This window comes from Musca domestica, unplaced genomic scaffold, assembly GCF_030504385.1.
Source record: "Musca domestica strain aabys unplaced genomic scaffold, Musca_domestica.polishedcontigs.V.1.1 7, whole genome shotgun sequence".
NCBI classification, from domain to species: Eukaryota; Metazoa; Arthropoda; class Insecta; order Diptera; family Muscidae; genus Musca; species Musca domestica.
This window is the reverse complement of record NW_026712383.1, coordinates 24,705,427-24,722,725: the sequence shown is the minus strand read 5'-3', so window position 1 is coordinate 24,722,725 and position 17,299 is coordinate 24,705,427. Positions and strand designations below refer to the sequence as shown.

General features: G+C 33.7%; 1 protein-coding gene and 1 long non-coding RNA gene across 2 annotated transcripts in view; both read right to left on the bottom strand.

Annotated features, from left to right (window-relative positions):
* LOC101899204 (muscle M-line assembly protein unc-89) overlaps positions 1–17,299 on the bottom strand; it is a 293,843-nt gene that overhangs the window by 85,039 nt on the left and 191,505 nt on the right. The window lies entirely within an intron of this gene.
* Positions 12,574–12,994, bottom strand: LOC131806048 (uncharacterized). Its single transcript, XR_009343941.1, has 2 exons — positions 12,916–12,994; positions 12,574–12,860 (listed from the first exon to the last, which is right to left on the bottom strand). It is a non-coding gene; the product is annotated as an uncharacterized LOC131806048 (long non-coding RNA).

Genomic DNA, 17,299 nt, shown 5'->3' with positions numbered 1-17,299 from the left:
AAAAAATATTCTTTAAAAAATCCACGCTTCTTCAACTGATGGTCCTTGAAAAAAATATTCTTTAAAAAATCCACGTTTCTTCAACTGATGGTCGTTGAAAAAATATTCTTTAAAAAATCCACGTTTCTTCAACTGATGGTCCTTAAAAAAATATTCTTTAAAATATCCACGTTTCTTCAACTGATGGTCCTTGAAAAAAATATTCTTTTAAAAATCCACGTTTCTTCAACTGATGGTCCTTGAAAAAAATATCCTTTAAAAAATCCACGCTTCTTCAATTGATGGTCCTTGAAAAAAATAATCTTTAAAAAATCCACGTTTCTTCAACTGATGGTCCTTGAAAAAAATATCCTTTAAAAAATCCACGCTTCTTCAACTGATGGTCCTTGAAAAAAATAATCTTTAAAAAATCCACGTTTCTTCAATTGATGGTCCTTGAAAAAAATATTCTTTAAAAAATCCACGGTTCTTCAACTGATGGTCTTTGAAAAAAATATTCTTTAAAAAATCCACGTTTCTTCAACTGATGGTCCTTGAAAAAATATTCTTTAAAAAATCCACGTTTCTTCAACTGATGGTCCTTGAAAAAATATTCTTTAAAAAATCCACGTTTCTTCAACTGATGGTCGTTGAAAAAATATTCTTTAAAAAATCCACGTTTCTTCAACTGATGGTCCTTAAAAAAATATTCTTTAAAATATCCACGTTTCTTCAACTGATGGTCCTTAAAAAAATATTCTTTAAAATATCCACGTTTCTTCAACTGATGGTCCTTGAAAAAAATATTCTTTAAAAAATCCACGTTTCTTCAACTGATGGTCCTTGAAAAAAATATCCTTTAAAAAATCCACGCTTCTTCAACTGATGGTCCTTGAAAAAAATAATCTTTAAAAAATCCACGTTTCTTCAATTGATGGTCCTTGAAAAAAATATTCTTTAAAAAATACACGGTTCTTCAACTGATGGTCTTTGAAAAAAATATTCTTTAAAAAATCCACGTTTCTTCAACTGATGGTCCTTGAAAAAAATATTCTTTAAAAAATCCACGTTTCTTCAACTGATGGTCCTTGAAAAAAATATTCTTTAAAAAATCCACGTTTCTTCAACTGATGGTCCTTGAAAAAAATATTCTTTAAAAATCCACGTTTCTTCAACTGATGGTCCTTGAAAAAAATATTCTTTAAAAAATCCACGCTTCTTCAACTGATGGTCCTTGAAAAAAATATTCTTTAAAATATCCACGTTTCTTCAACTGATGGTCCTTGAAAAAATATTCTTTAAAAAATCCACGTTTCTTCAACTGATGGTCGTTGAAAAAATATTCTTTAAAAAATCCACGTTTCTTCAACTGATGGTCCTTGAAAAAATATTCTTTAAAAAATCCACGTTTCTTCAACTGATGGTCCTTGAAAAACTATTCTTTAAAATCCACACAGATTATTCTCTAGGTGTCTTTAATTATTTTGATATCCACGATTTTTGCCTTGAAGTTATTTAATATCATAACAATTAAGGATAGGAAGTCCTTAAACAATTTTTTTTTCGAAAATCGAAAAAAATTTCCCCAATATCGAATATTTGTTATTAGGATGTTAAAGAAAAACTGACGCTTTTTATAAAGGATATCTTAATATTAATTAAAAATTTTGTGATTTTTTCATATTTTTTTTTTATTTTTCAGAGGAAGACGTTACAAACATATTTTTCAAGAACAGGCCATAAATTTGCAGGGTGAGATAAAAATCCTGCAACGAAGTCAAACTCCATAATTTTTACATTTTTTTAATTGTATCGAATGAAAGCAAAAAATGTCGGAAATAGCATCAAATTTTAGAATAAGTTTAGATTTGTTCGAATTGCTCACCTTTGGCACGAATTATGGCCAAGAAACCGTCACACCCTGCCCGAATGTTGCTCTGCGGTATTTTGGCCCATTCCGAGGTGATTGACACTTTGGTATTTTTAAGTGCCAACCATGCTTTCCAAAATACTCCAGACAAAATGATCCAACGGATTGGTATTCGGAGATTTTGGTGGCCATTGTGTGCTGGAAATGAAGCGAGGAACCTTATTTTGTAACCATTTTTGGGTGGCGCGTGCTTAGTGCGATAGTGCAGAGTTCTATTGGAATGTCCAAGGTCTGCGGCCCAAGGTTTTAATACACCCTCCAGAATATTTTCGCGATAATATTCGGCATTTATTTTGATGCCACGGTCCATTAATACGAGCGGAGAGCGAGCATTGGCTGTTATGGCGGACCACATCATCACCATGGCCGGCGCTTGAGTTCTGGTGGCCAACCGAAGGTGCACATTTTCAGCTGACCTCTTTGGCAAGTAAACACGATCATTTTGCTTATTTACAAAATGCTGGACAACGAATGTTTTCTCATCGAAGAACGGGGAAAACCAAATTTGGCAGTTCACCACTTTAGGCCAATCAAAGCAACTCTTTTGCTCTTTCGAGTCTATTTTTTCATTTTGCGGTGTAAGTTCTTGCATTTTTTGGAATTTCAATGACTTTACCCCGAGCTCATTTTTCAATATTTGCCGAATGGAATATTTGCGATATGTTCAGCTCACGAGCCATTTTTCGGCCACTGCGACGAGGGTTTCGATCAAGTCGCTTTTTTACTTTTCAAACCGTTTCTGCTGATGTCGCTGTTTTCTTAACTCCACTCCACTTCCTTGACGTCGGGCTACGCTACCAGTATCACGGGAACGAGCGATGGTACGAGGAACAAAAGATTTATTCACATTTAAATGGTGGTGTGATCTAACGATAGCTACTTGTGGTTTTCCAGCCAAATATAAAGAAATAACACTATCACGATTGAATTCCATCACGAATAACTTTTTTTCTGGAAAATTCTCACCAAAATGCTGTTGTGCGCCTGTAAACAAGTAATGAGCTGTCACTGGAATAGTTTTAACAGCTGTCGGACGAGTCTGAATTTGGTTGCGGTTTTTCCATCTCATACTATATATTATGTCTGTAGGACTTTTGGTATTGAAAATGGGCCATGTAGGTCTACGTTTTGGTATAGCCCTCATATAATGGTATCTCCCTATTTTCTGTATTTTGGTGATTTAAGCGACATTATGCACCGGAAATGTTTCAAATTTAGTATTTGAAATTCGTAATGGATACTTCAGCCTTGGTATAGTCTTGGTATAGCTATAGCTACATTATTCAACATTTTTTTTTTCAAATTTCGCATTTGAATATTGTAATGGCTTATGACAGAAGTTGCCTATACATGTCCACGTCATCGAATAGATCCTAATATAACGGCTACATTCGGTATTTTTAAGATTTTAACAGAATTTGTAACTTATTTTATTTATTTATTTATTTATTTTTTTTTTTTTTAAATTGCCAAATTCTTTCCAAATGGTGGAGTGTATTCAAAGTCGGCCGAACTTACAGCTTTTTTAAATTGTTTTTCCTAACCTTTTGAAAAAAAAAGAATAAAATTGATAAAATTTAAAAATTTTAGCTCTTCCTGATCAATCAACAACAATTTTGTACCAATTGTACTTTTTGTTTCCGAAAAGTGGGAAATTCGCGAAAAGTCCACTTTATCTCACCCAGAAGTGAGTCTCATAAAAAATGTGAAAATCTTTCTGAAAATTGCACATATATCACTACCGAGAGACCCATATGCAAAATGTAATTGTTCCAGCTCTTAATTATAGCTCAAGAGCAGTATTGTATATTGTACTATTTTATACCTTTAAGTAATTTGGATACCTTTTAAATTCGAATTAATCGGCTTTGAATCAAATGTGATCTCATTATCAAATTTGAAAGTTCTAGTTCTAGCTCTTATAGAAGTAGAAGATTCTTTAGGCTTTCAGAAGCTCTTCCATAAAATGAAAATAGAAAAAACAAATCTGAAAACATTCCTTCCATCTCACCCTACATCGCAAGTACTATGTGGTACAACAAAATTTGTATAAAACATGCAAATAATTTCATTTTCGAATTTTTCATGTTGTTGCCATTTTTGTTGTGTAGTCTATAATTATGAAGATGCGTAATCTGTACGCAAAACATAGGCAAACGACAGTCGTTTGTTAGAGGAGGCACACATCCCGGCTATGGTTTTCATGGAACGAATAACGTATGGAGTTCGCAAACCAGTTTTGGTAGTTGTTTTCAGTGATTATTTGAAACAAAGAATTGCATTACATTTAATTATGTAATAATAGCGTACAACAATTGTGGTTTACATACCAGCACTCAAACACACACACACACATACACACACAACAGCAACAAAAGTTTATTTATTTTTAATTTCGTAATGGCAACTATAAACATGGTTGGGAGTGCAGGGTTGCCATGATGCACACTTGGATTGATTTGAGAGACTTTGGGAGAGATTTGGGGAGTGGTTTGTCTACTTGACCTTTGGAGGAAAAATATATTGATCTGGAATTTCGAGGAGAAGCCATGTTTAGGTGTATAAATCTAAATTTTGCCTGAGAAGAAAGATTATACCCTCAGCTATATGGCTACAGAAGGTATATCATTTTATACGGCCAAAATGTGACTCACCGAAATAACGGTTTTAGACCCTGAAGTCGATCTAGCGATGTCGGTCTGTCCATCTGGTAAGTCTGGCACGATAACTCTCGCAGGGAGTATCCGATTTGGTCCAAACTTGGTACATCCTAATATTATTATCAAACTTAGATTCAGTTCAGAATGGGCAATATCTACCCACTCCTTCTGGTACCTACTCCACAAAGATGAAATTTTCAAAGAAAATATTTTACTGCACAGAAAGTGAAAGGATCATCATATGTTGTTCCAACTTAGCAAATCCAAGTATTTGCATCAGTGCTAGGTCAGGTGTGGAACTGGACAATATCGGTCCACTCCATCAAGTACCAACCCCCCCCCCCCCCCCACAAAGGGTCAATATTTTGAATAATTATAACTAGTATAAAATGTAAAATAAGAGGCGGATTGTCTTCAAATTATACACATTCTGATACTTTTACCAGCACAAGATCTGGTGTGAAGATGGGCTATAACGGTCCACACCTTCTAGCACCCCCTCCCCCCACAGCGGGTAAAAATTTTGAATATCCATATAGCTCATCAGACAATTATTCAAATCAGATTATTTTAAAATCTATCACATCCCAATATTTCTACTTAAACAAGATCTGGTGTAAAGATTGTTTATATTGGACTACTCCTTCTGGTACCTTCCCCACAAAGGGTCAAAGTTTTGAATAATTTTAATTCTCATATAACGCGAAATAAGCATCTGATTCTCTTCAAATTTCGCATATCCAAATATCCCTCCCCACACATGATATGCCATAAAGATTCGCGATAAGCGAATGTTGGCTGATAGTATGCAGCTGACGGCAATACCGACTGATTCTAGTTAACATGTTTTCGGACTGGATAAATGTATCTGAGTTTTTTATCCTGTCCCAGAAGGAAAACATACAGTCCTGGATAAATGTGTATGAATTATTTGATTTTATCTCATTAGCAATCTCTATAAATTATGGATTTTTTTATTCTATGCAAGGAGGACAATATATGGACCAAGATTTTTCATTATACCCTCCACCTTGGAAAGGAGGGTATATTAACTTTGTCATTCCGTTTGTAACATCCTTAAATATTCGTCGATTTAACGATGTCCGTCTGTCTGTCCGTCTGCCTGTCTGTCTGTTGAAATTACGATACAGCCAACATTTTTTGACGTAGAGCGTAAAAATTTAGCAGAACAATTTGTATTGTGTCTAGAATGGTTGGTATTGAAAATGAGATATATCGGTCCACGTTTTGGTATAGTCCCCATACAACGGTACCTTCCGATATTCGGTATTTTGAAGATTTTTGTCACATTTTATCATTGATTTGTCTAAAAACAGGTATTTGTCGGTAATTATGGGTTTTGGTTGGGGTGGCGAAACATTGTATGTGTGGGTCCACGTTTTGGTATAGCTCCCATATAACGGTACCTCCAGATAATCGGTATTTTGATGATATTTGTCACATTTCTTGGCGGATTTGCATAAAGTTTGGTATTATGTGTCCTAATGGGTTCTAGCTCCGTTGGCGAAACATTGTATATATAGGTTCTCGTTTTTGTGTAGCCCCATATAGCGGAACCTCACGATATTCGATATTTTGTTGATTTTTGCTTTTAATACCCTTCACCTTACCTTAAGGTAAGGAAACATTAGAACCCATTAGGTAAGGTGAAGGGTATTAAAAGTTCCTACCCGGCCGAACTTAATGTATTTTATTTGTTCGAATTATTGAGCAGTGTTTTTAGTCGTGAATATTTTATTCTGTCTCGGAGGAAACATATAAATATTTTTTAAACTCCAAACGTGCCATATGGAGGCTTGGATTTTCTTACTTTATACAAAGGAGACTGAAGAATTAAAAACGTATTTTTTATTAATTGGACTATATATATTGGCATTTTTTTATTCTTGCTCAGAAGGATAAATTATGGTGGATTTTTAATGCTGTCCTTAGGAGGACCATTTGGCGGCATTGACTTTCAATTCAGTCCCAAAAAGTTAATATATTATTATGGATTTTTTTAATACAATTTTAAAAATTCAAATTTTTAAATTATCCTAAAAATAACTCATTATATTTTTTGGAAAATCAAATTTTCAAACTTTTCGAAAATCAGTTTTTTTTTGTCTTGAAAATTAAAAGACTGATGTTTGTCTTTTAATTTTCGAAAAAAAAAACTGATTTAGAATCAGTTATCATCCAATTTGGTAGGAAATTGTGACAGAAACCAGCAAAATACCAATAATTGGGAGGTACCGTTATAGGGGGTACAAATTGGTGGACCTGAACCTAACATTATTTGTAGGGAGAGAACAGACTTACCATGAACCCTAAAAGTGAAGTTTCAGCTGATTTAGTTGGAAATTGTGGCAGAAACCTTCAAAATAACGGAAATCTGTAAGTCCCGTTATATGGGGACTATACCTAAACGTCGACCAACTTTTAATACCAATCAGCTTGCATATAATATAAAATTTTGAGCCAAATTTCAAAGCTCTAGATTAAATAATGGGGAATCTATAGTGATTTCAACAGACAGACAGGCGGGTAGAAAAATATCGCTAAATCTACTGATCAAGACTACATATACATTGTAGGGGGCTTTGATTCTTTAAAAATGTCCAAGTATCACGTTGGAAAATTTCTATAAAAAAATCTTTGAAAAATCGAAGTTCCATATGTTCTTTGAAACAAACCAGTAAGGAAAGCTCAAAAGTCGGGCGGGGCCGACTATATGATACCCTGCACCACTATGTATATTTAGTAGAGCTCTCGTAAAAAGGTTTTTACAGGGCATTTCAGAGCTCTATGAGATATTTGGTACAAATCAAAATCTATCTAATTTTATCGTGCATTTTACGTACTATAGCTATCTCTGAACCGGGTTTCTCCAAATTTGACGTATTAGCTTCTAGACTGAATTCAGTCTTATGTACGAAAATTCATGCCATTTGGGCTGATATTGGCCATTTGATGCACAATTAACACGAAATCGGATGAAGATATATATGGGAGCTATAGCTATATCTGAACCGATTTTTACTAAAATTGGTGTACTTGCTTCTAAGCTGGTTTCGGTCGGATTTGCCAAAATTGATGCTATTACGGCCATTTGGTGGTCAATCACCCGAAATCGGATGAAGATATATATGGGAGCTATATCCAAATCTGAACCGATTTCGGTAAAATTTAAAACAGCTATTCCTGTGCTCCATCTAATACCTGGTACCAAATATCACGGTTGTAGAGTGAATATTACGAATGTAAGGGACTAAAACACTAAATCAGATGAAACATATATATGGTTGCTATATCTATATCTGAACCGATTTTCACTAAATTTGATATACTTGCTTCTAGGCTGAATTTGGTCCGATGTACTAAAATTCAGTCCATTTGGACTTATATCGGCCATTTGGTGCACAATTAACCCGAAATCGGATGAAGATATATATGGAAGCTATATCCAAATCTGAACCGATTTCGATAAAATTACAAACAGCTATTTCTGGGCTGTATCTTTTTTCTGGTACCAAATATTATTCTTGTGGATTGCATATTACGAATGTGAGAGGCTTAAACGCCAAATCGGATAAAACATATATATGGGAGCTATAGCTGTTTCTAAACCGATTTTCTCCAAATTTGTTGTATTTGCTTTAAGGCTAATCTCGGTCACATGTGCCAAAATTCGGGCCATTTGGGCTGATATTGGCCATTTGGTGGCCAATTAACCCGAAATCGGATGAATATATATATGGAAGCTATATCTAAATTCGATCCGATTCTCACCAATTTCAATAGGTTTCGTCCTTGGGCCAAAAAAATATTGTTTGGAAAATTTCATCTCAATCGGATAATAAATGCGACCTGCATTTTGTTCACAAGAATACATGGACAGACGGACGGACGGACAGACGGACTGACATGCATAAATCGACTCAGAAAGTGATTCTATGAAGGTTCTCAAAAGTAACTATGGGTCTATCTCGTTTCCTTCTCCATGTTACAAACAAATGCACAAAGACATAATACCCTTACCACTATGTGGTGTAGGGTATAAAAAGGAATTAAAATTTCTCAACCTATAGTCTTTTTGGAAAAATATTTATAAGAAATCTCGACTCGAAGGCCTTCTTGAAAAAGGATATTTGGAAATAAAATTGAAACAAAATATATTTTTAAAAAACCACATTCCATATTAAAAATCCTCACTTCAAGGGATGTTGAAAGACTCTTGCAAAGTAAATTAAAAAAATCCATGTTTCGAAATCTTGAAGAAGATTTTGACTTTCAAGATTTATTTTATAAAAAATCAGGGTTTCAACAATCTTTGGAAAATATTTCTGAAAGCCCCATGTTTCAGGAATCTGGTAAGGTTTTGGAAAAAATCGAGTTTCAAAGATTTAGGAAAAGCTTTTGAAAAGTACTAATAAAAATATTTTTCTTGAAAAAATAAATAATAAATAACGTAACACTGTACGTTTCAGAGAACATTCACAGTTTCATATAAAATATTTCAAATAATTTTATTTTTAAAATTCACTTTTGAAATAATTTTTCAAAATAATCCATACAAGAAGGAGTGGACCGATATATACCATCTTCACCGAAGATCTAGTGTTAGTAGAAATAATGGTATGTGTAAAATATTAAGAGAATCGGATTCTTTTTTCGGATTTTATGATCGAAACTTTGACCCTGTGTGGGGTCCATAAGAAGTGGTCCGTTCTGTATCATCTTTATAACAGATCAAGTGTTGATAGAAATATTGAGATTTACCAAGTCTGAATGGAATCGGATATTAATCTCTCGTTTTATGCGTTTAATGGATATTCAAAATTTTGACCATTTGTGGGGAGGTACTTGATGGAATGAACCAATATTGTCCATTTTCGCACCTGACCTAGACTCTTACATCACATTTAATAAGAGTTGTAATTATTTAAAATGTTAATGGATATTGTCCATCTTCGTACCTGACTTAGAACTGATGCAAATATTAGGATTTTCAAAGTTGGAGCAAAATCGCATTTTTTTTTTTGAAAATTTTGAGCTTTGTGATGGAGGTACCAGAAGGAGAGTATTCCATCTTAAAATCATATCTTGGGTTAATAAAAATATTGAGATGTGTGAAATTTGAAGACAATCGGACTCTTACATCACATTTTATAAGAGTTGTATTTATTCAAAATTTTGATGGAGTGGACCGATATTATCCGTTTTTGCACCTGACATAGCACTGATGCAAATATTAGGATTCGCAAAGTTGGAGTAAAATCGGATTATTCTCTTTCTGTGCAGAAAATATATTTTTTGTGGGGAAGGTACCAGAAGGAGTGGACCGATATATTCCATCTTAAAACCAAATCATGGGTTAAATAAAAATATTGTGATGGGTGTAATTTAAAGAAGATCGGACATTTACAGCGCTTTATATAAGATTTTTAATTGTACAAAATTTTGAAACTTTTTGGGGGAGGTACTTGACCGATATTATCCATCTTCGCAACTGACCTTGCACTAATGCAAATATTAGGATTTGCAAAGTTGGAGCAAAATCAGATTATCGTTTCACTTTCTGTCCAGAAAATATTTTTTTTTTTTGGAAATTTCGACCTTTTGTGGGGGTGATACCAGAAGGAGTTGACACATATTGGCCATCTCCGAACTCGATCTAAGTTTGACAGAAATATAACGATGTACCAGACACACGGACGGACATCGCTAGATCTTCTCCAATTGTCCTGAAACATATTTGGTCCAATGAGACCTAGGATCTAAAACCATTATTTCGACTAGGCACGTTTTGACCGTATCAAATGATATATACCCTTTCTAACTTTACGGCTGAGGGTATAAAATTTAATTATTTAATTTTACGTTTCTTTGAAAATATGTTTCTAAATACTCCACATGTTTTGAAACATAAATATTCTATCAAAAAATGTTTTTTTTTTAAACGTTTAAATAATTTTATTTTTAAAATCCACTTTTGAAAAATATTGATCGTGAAAAACTCAAAAATACATAGTTTTTAAAACATCACGTTTCAAAAGAACTTGAAAAATTTTTTAAATTATTTTTAAGGTATCCTGTAAATTTTTCATAAAAATCTACGTTGAAAAGGATCTCGAAAGACTCTAGGGAGATATATAGTAAATATACATGTCCAAAGGATTTTGATAAGATTTTCCGAAAAATTCAAAAATTCTCCTTTGAGAATGGCCCCTAAGGAATGAGTCTCCAAAAAATATTTCTTGAAATTTTTTTTTTAAAAAAATCTAGAAAAAACTGTGATTTTCTTTCAAAAACTAGCTTCAAAAATATCCACACTCAAAAGTTGTGTTAAAAATCTATTACTGGGTTATTTCAAATCTAAATATTATTTATTTTTAGCGTTGGTGCAATATGGCAACTCTTCCCTACACTTTCAGTTATTTTCACTTTATTTGTATATTAGTTCGGATAACCAGCCTACATAAATTCAACTGATAAATTTTATAACGTCACATTTAACAATTTAAATGTAGCTGGTAATAACTACCCATGGTGTTGTTGTTCCTCCGCACATTCCATTTATAAAAAATAATTTTTTTAAATACCGATTAAATAGCAATGCAACGAACGGTGTGAATTGCAGGGATTACAACAAAGTCATAATGAACATGCAATAGTAGGCAACATGCCATGGAGGTGATTAGTTTGAGGGTTCGGATGTGGGGCCTTAAAGGGGAAAATTAGAGAAATTTGGTATGTTTGGAGATGTCGATATAAATTCGGGAAGATAATTTTAAATTTTCTTAGAAGAGATATAAATTCGGGAAGATAATTTTAAATTTTCTTAAGGGGAGTTATGAACAATAAAAAACCTCAAATTATTGTGAAAATTGGTGAATTACCGGTAAAACTACCTTCAAGAACTATTACGAGGTTAATTAGGACTGATAATGATAGCTTGCTTTTGAAAATAGGGAAAATTCAGCATACTTCTATTTTCAGTCCCGAATCAATAACCATCTGAGTATGGACAATATAGGCCCCTCCAACAACTCTTAAATTTTCATATTTAAAATAATTTAACCCAAATCAATTTTCAAGGATCCACAAGGCCTTTAATACCCGTTCGCAATCCTCTAAAAACGTCTAGCCCATTGCCTCATTTTATGCCACAACATTTTACAAAATAGCGCGTGATTTTTCCACATTATGCATTTATGTCATCGGGTTGGCAAAATGCGAAATTGCCGCTTGTCGTCTGTCGACCAATGCGGAATGTGGCCCAATGCCATCCGATGTATTCATTAATTTTAATAGTAAATGTTGTTAAATAGTCCAATATGCTAAATACCGAAACAACATGCGAATATGCATAAAATGTTTCGATTATGTCTAGGCATTTTAAAAACACAAATCACTAACTATGGAAACCAGAAAAAATGCCTCAACATATGAGGATGGTATGGGAATGGTGGGAAGGTGGAGAGAGAGAAAAGATGAAAACAGATTTTTTTAGAAAACCAGGTCACAAGTATAATCTATATACCTATATTAATGATTCATCAACTCCCAGATGAAATGGCTGAAGCTAGAATCTTACATTCTTGGGTTAGGGTCATTTTTCGGCCGAAGGAGTCAGATACGGCTGTTTTTTTTTTTTTTTTTTGGGAAATTCGTATTGAAATGATATAGAAAGTACTAAATATGGTACTCTTACAGCCAGTTCCACGATATCGAAAGAACACGTTCGCACAACTTTTACACGACAAACAGCTGATTTCCGTTCCACTAAAATCTATCAGAACGAAAATTTGCACGAAAATCAAAGCGAACGAAAACGTAAGCATTTCAGTGTAATTTTGCGTTCCACTATCTTTTTTCTTTCGTACGCATGCGAACACAAATGTCAAAATCAGTCACTTGTGTGTTTGCTATCGTATAATAACAATTAAGGAAAATTGTTTTAACATAAACATTACTTGATTGAAAATGGAAACAAAAATGTAAGTAAAAATAATAAATGCAATTTAATATGTGAACAACAAATATATATTTTTTTATTTTCTCAATTCCAGCACGAAAAAATCATCAACTACACAGCTGCGGGCACTAGTTGAGTAAATGGAGGAGAATCCTGTGTTCGCCAGAGGAATGCCATTTTTTGGAAGCAGCAGAAGAAGTTTTAAATCGGGGCGGATTTGGGTAGTTCTGCAACCGGGCACCCACTTCTCTTCCATCATATCCAAAAGAGCCCGAAAACTTCCTTCGACACACGAAAGTTGGCCACAAACCTAGAAAAAATCATTTTTTATTATTTCAAAAATGTAAAGATACAATCATACTTACTGGTTGTTAGGTACTTCAAATAAATTCGAAGCATCTCTTAAATGCATCCGTGGTACATTTCGAACCTCCTCCATAAAAAATAGGGGTACGGAAATATTCTTTTTTTTTATTTTCTAAGAGCACAAATAGTTTGAACACAATCACTAGAAATTTTATTTTGTTTGTTTATTTACAATTTGTTTGTTTACAACTGAAATGTCAGTTGAGACAGAGCCACTGCTGCTTTTTCGCGTTTAAATTAGACATTTGACGCTTTTTTTGCTTTATTTCGCGATTAATTTTTCCAAAAAAATATTTAGCAACACTGAATCACGTAAGGCTATGCGAAAGAAAGAACGAAAGTTAGTGGAACGCATTCTTATACGAAAGTGAGTGAGTAGCCTTCGTTCGCACAAATTTTCTTTCGAGATCGTGGAACAGGCTGTTAGTATTTGAAGAAGAGGAAGTAGAGCTATGGATGGATATACCAGAGGGTTTTTGGAAATTCGCTCTGTAGGTGTCCGAAAAGTACTAAACATGTACTTTTTGACTAATCTTTTGTATTTGACGAAACAGTGAGCTAGAACACTTAAATTTGGAATGAGCGTCACTGATGGAGTGTGTGATATATATACCAAAGGTTCGCACTATGAGTGTAGGAAAGGTACTAATACAAGATGAGATGAAAAAACCGCAACCAACTTCAGACTGCTGTCACTTCTAAGCCACTCGTCCGACAGCTGTTAAAATAATTCCAGTGACAGCTCATTATATTGTTTACAAGCGTACAAAAACATTTTGGTGAACATTTTTCAGAAAGAAAGTTATTCCTGATGGAATTCAAGCCTGATAGTGTAATTTCTTTATATTTGGCTGGAAAACCACAAGTGGCTATCGTTAGATCACTCCAGCATTTAAATGTGAATACCGTGATACTGGTAGCGTAGCATAGGTAGCGAAGTCATAGAAGTGGGCGGAAGAAAACAGTAACATCAGCAGAAATGGTTCGAAAAGTAAAGAAGCGACCTGATCGAAACCCACGTCGTATTGACCGAAAAATGGCTCTGGGCTGAACATATCGCAATATTCCATTCGGCAAATATTGACAAATGGGCTCGGGGTAAGGCCATTGAACTTCCAAAAAGTGCAAGAACTTACACCGCAACAGAAAGAAAATAGACTCAAAGGAGATAAAGAGTTGCTTCGCTTGACCGAAAGTGGTAAATTGCCGAATTCGGTTTTCGGTTTTCTCCGATGAGAAAACATTCCTTGTCCAGCAGTTTGTAAACAAACAAAATTATCGTGTTTACTTGCCAAGGAGGTCAGCTGAAAATGTGCACCTTTGCTTGGCTACCAGAACTCAAGCGCCAGCCATGGTGCCGGCTATAACAGCCGATGGTCGCTCTCCGCTCGTATTAATCTACCATGGCATCCGAATAGATGCCGAATATTATGGCGGAAATATTCTGGAGGGAGTATTAAAGCCTAGGGCACGCAAACATTTTGGACGCAGACCTTGGACATTCCAAAAGGACTCAGCACCATAGCACTCAGCAAATGAGATTCCTCGCTTCATTTCCAGCGCACAATGGCTACCAAAATCTTCGGATACCATCCCGTTGGACTATTGTGTCTGAAGTATTTTGGAAAGCAAGTTTGGCACTAAAAAATACCAAAGTGTCGATCATCTCAAGCGAGCGCTTCGCCGAGAATGGGCCAAAATACAGCAGGGCAACATTCGAACACCGTGTGAATTATGTGAACTAAAATTGGTTCTGAATTAGGAACAATTTAGATTTTTTTGACCAACAGTTCTGCTATTCTGAATTTTGAAAATAACATTACACTACAAGGGTGGATTCCTGAAATTTGGAATTGGGATTTCTGTGGGAGTATAGGATTGGATATGGAGATAGTTTTGAAAATTAGTACTTATGTGTACTAAATTAAACTTGATTTGGTACAAATTGGAATTTCGAATTCTGAAACTTGGAAACATGATTTTTATGGGATTCTATGATTGAGATATGTGGATATGTCGTAGTTATGTACTAAATTTGGTACAATTTGGATTTGTGTAAACCGATAGGGCTAGAATACTATGGTTTATCGAAAAGTACTGAATTTGGCATTGGGTGAAGGAATAGAGCTGGAATCCTAAATAATTATTTTTTGATGACCAATGACATTTGTGCTTGAGATTTGCTGTACTTGTGCGGAAAGTAGCAAATGGTACCTAATTTGTGTGTTGGATGAAGGAATAGAGCTGCAATTCCGAAATTTGATATTGAGGACTCCACTTTTATTGGCCTCTTGGAAAAATATTCTTTAAAAAATCCGCGTTTCCGTTGGTCCTTAAAAAAATATTCTTTAAAAAATCCACGTTTCCGTGGGTCCTTAAAAAAATATTCTTTAAAAATCCACGTTTCCGTTGGTCACTGAAAAGATATTCCTTAAAAAATTCACGTTTCTATTGGTCTTTGAAAAGATATTCTTTAAAAAACCAACTTTTCTTGGTCTTTTTGTCCTTGAAAAAATATTCTTTAAAAAATCCATGTTCCCAATGGTCCTTAAAAAATATTCCTTAAAAATCCACATTTCCGTTGGTCCTTGAAAAGATATTCCTTAAAAAATTCACGTTTCTATTGGTCCTTGAAAAGATATTCCTTAAAAAATTCACGTTCTTATTGATCCTTGAAAAAATATTCTTTAAAAATCCACATTTCCGTTGGTCCTTGAAAAGATATTCCTTAAAAAATTCACGTTTCTATTGGTCCTTGAAAAGATATTCCTTAAAAAATTCACGTTCTTATTGATCCTTGAAAAAATATTCTTTAAAAAATTCACGTTTCCGTTGGTTCTTGAAAAATATTCTTTAAAAAATCCACGTTTTTTGGATCCTTGAAAAAATATTCTTTAAAAAATCCACGTTTTTTGGATCCTTGAAAAAATATTCTTTAAAAAATCCACGTTTTTTGGATCCTTGAAAAAATATTCTTTAAAAAATCCACGTTTCATTTGGTCCTTGAAAAGATATTCTTTAAAAAATCCACGTTTTTTGGATCCTTGAAAAAATATTCTTTAAAAAATCCACGTTTTTTGGATCCTTGAAAAATATTCTTTAAAAAATCCACGTTTCTGGTATCCTTGAAAAATATTCTTTAAAAAATCCACGTTTCTGTTGGTCCTTGAAAAGATATTTTTTTAAAAAATCCACGTTTCTTGGATCCTCGAAAAAATATTTTTTTAAAAAATCCACGTTTCTGTAGGTCCTTGAAAAAATATACTTTAAAAAATCCACGTTTCCGTTGGTCTTTGAAAAAATATTCTTTAAAAAATCCACGTTTCTGTAGGTCCTTGAAAAAATATACTTTAAAAAATCCACGTTTCCGTTGGTCTTTGAAAAAATATTCTTTAAAAAATCCACGTTTCTGTTGGTCCTTGAAAAGATATTTTTTTAAAAAATCCACGTTTCTTGGATCCTCGAAAAAATATTTTTTTAAAAAATCCACGTTTCTGTAGGTCCTTGAAAAAATATACTTTAAAAAATCCACGTTTCCGTTGGTCTTTGAAAAAATATTCTTTAAAAAATCCACGTTTCTGTTGGTCCTTGAAAAAATATAGTTTAAAAAATCCACGTTTTTGTTGGTACTTGATAAAAATATTCTTTTAAAATCCACGATTCTTTTATCGTTAAAAAAAAATATTCTTTAAAAAATCTAAATTTTTTTGATCCTTGAAAAAATATTCTTTAAAAAATCCACGTTCCTTGGTCTTTGATGGTCCTTGAATATTTGTGTTTTAAAGGGCCTCTGATGCGTATAATTATTACAATTTATTATAAATGTTGTTCATACGCCTCTACTCTTGAACAGCTTCTATTATTCTCATGTCATTGAGACCCCACGACATCCAAAAAAATTATTTTTAAAATAATTTCCTAAAACACCTGTCCGCCCATATCACCGCCGACAATCCGGTTTTTGGTGATGGGATGGAGCTGATATCCTCAAATTTGATATTAACTTCTCTGTTGGTATTTGGAATTGAGATTGTATTGAAAATGGTGGTATGAAAAATACTATGTGGTACTAAATTCGGTATTGGATGACACTATCGGTGTGTATGCTTAAGATATGGAGGTGCTTTTGAAACTGTGTTTTTCTAATTCCTCGAAAAATACTAAATGGTACTGAATTGGGTTTTGGGTGAAACGATATAGCTGGAATCCCGATATTGAGGACCCTATGTTCTATATTTTTCTCCTGAATTCTCTGTAAAAAATATGTTTTTAAACAATTCATATTCCGGAGATTTTTTATATTTTCGAGATTTTTTTCGAATTTTCTTTAAATCTTCGTCTCATCGGCTTTAGAAAAAAAAAAATATTTTTTTAAAAATCACT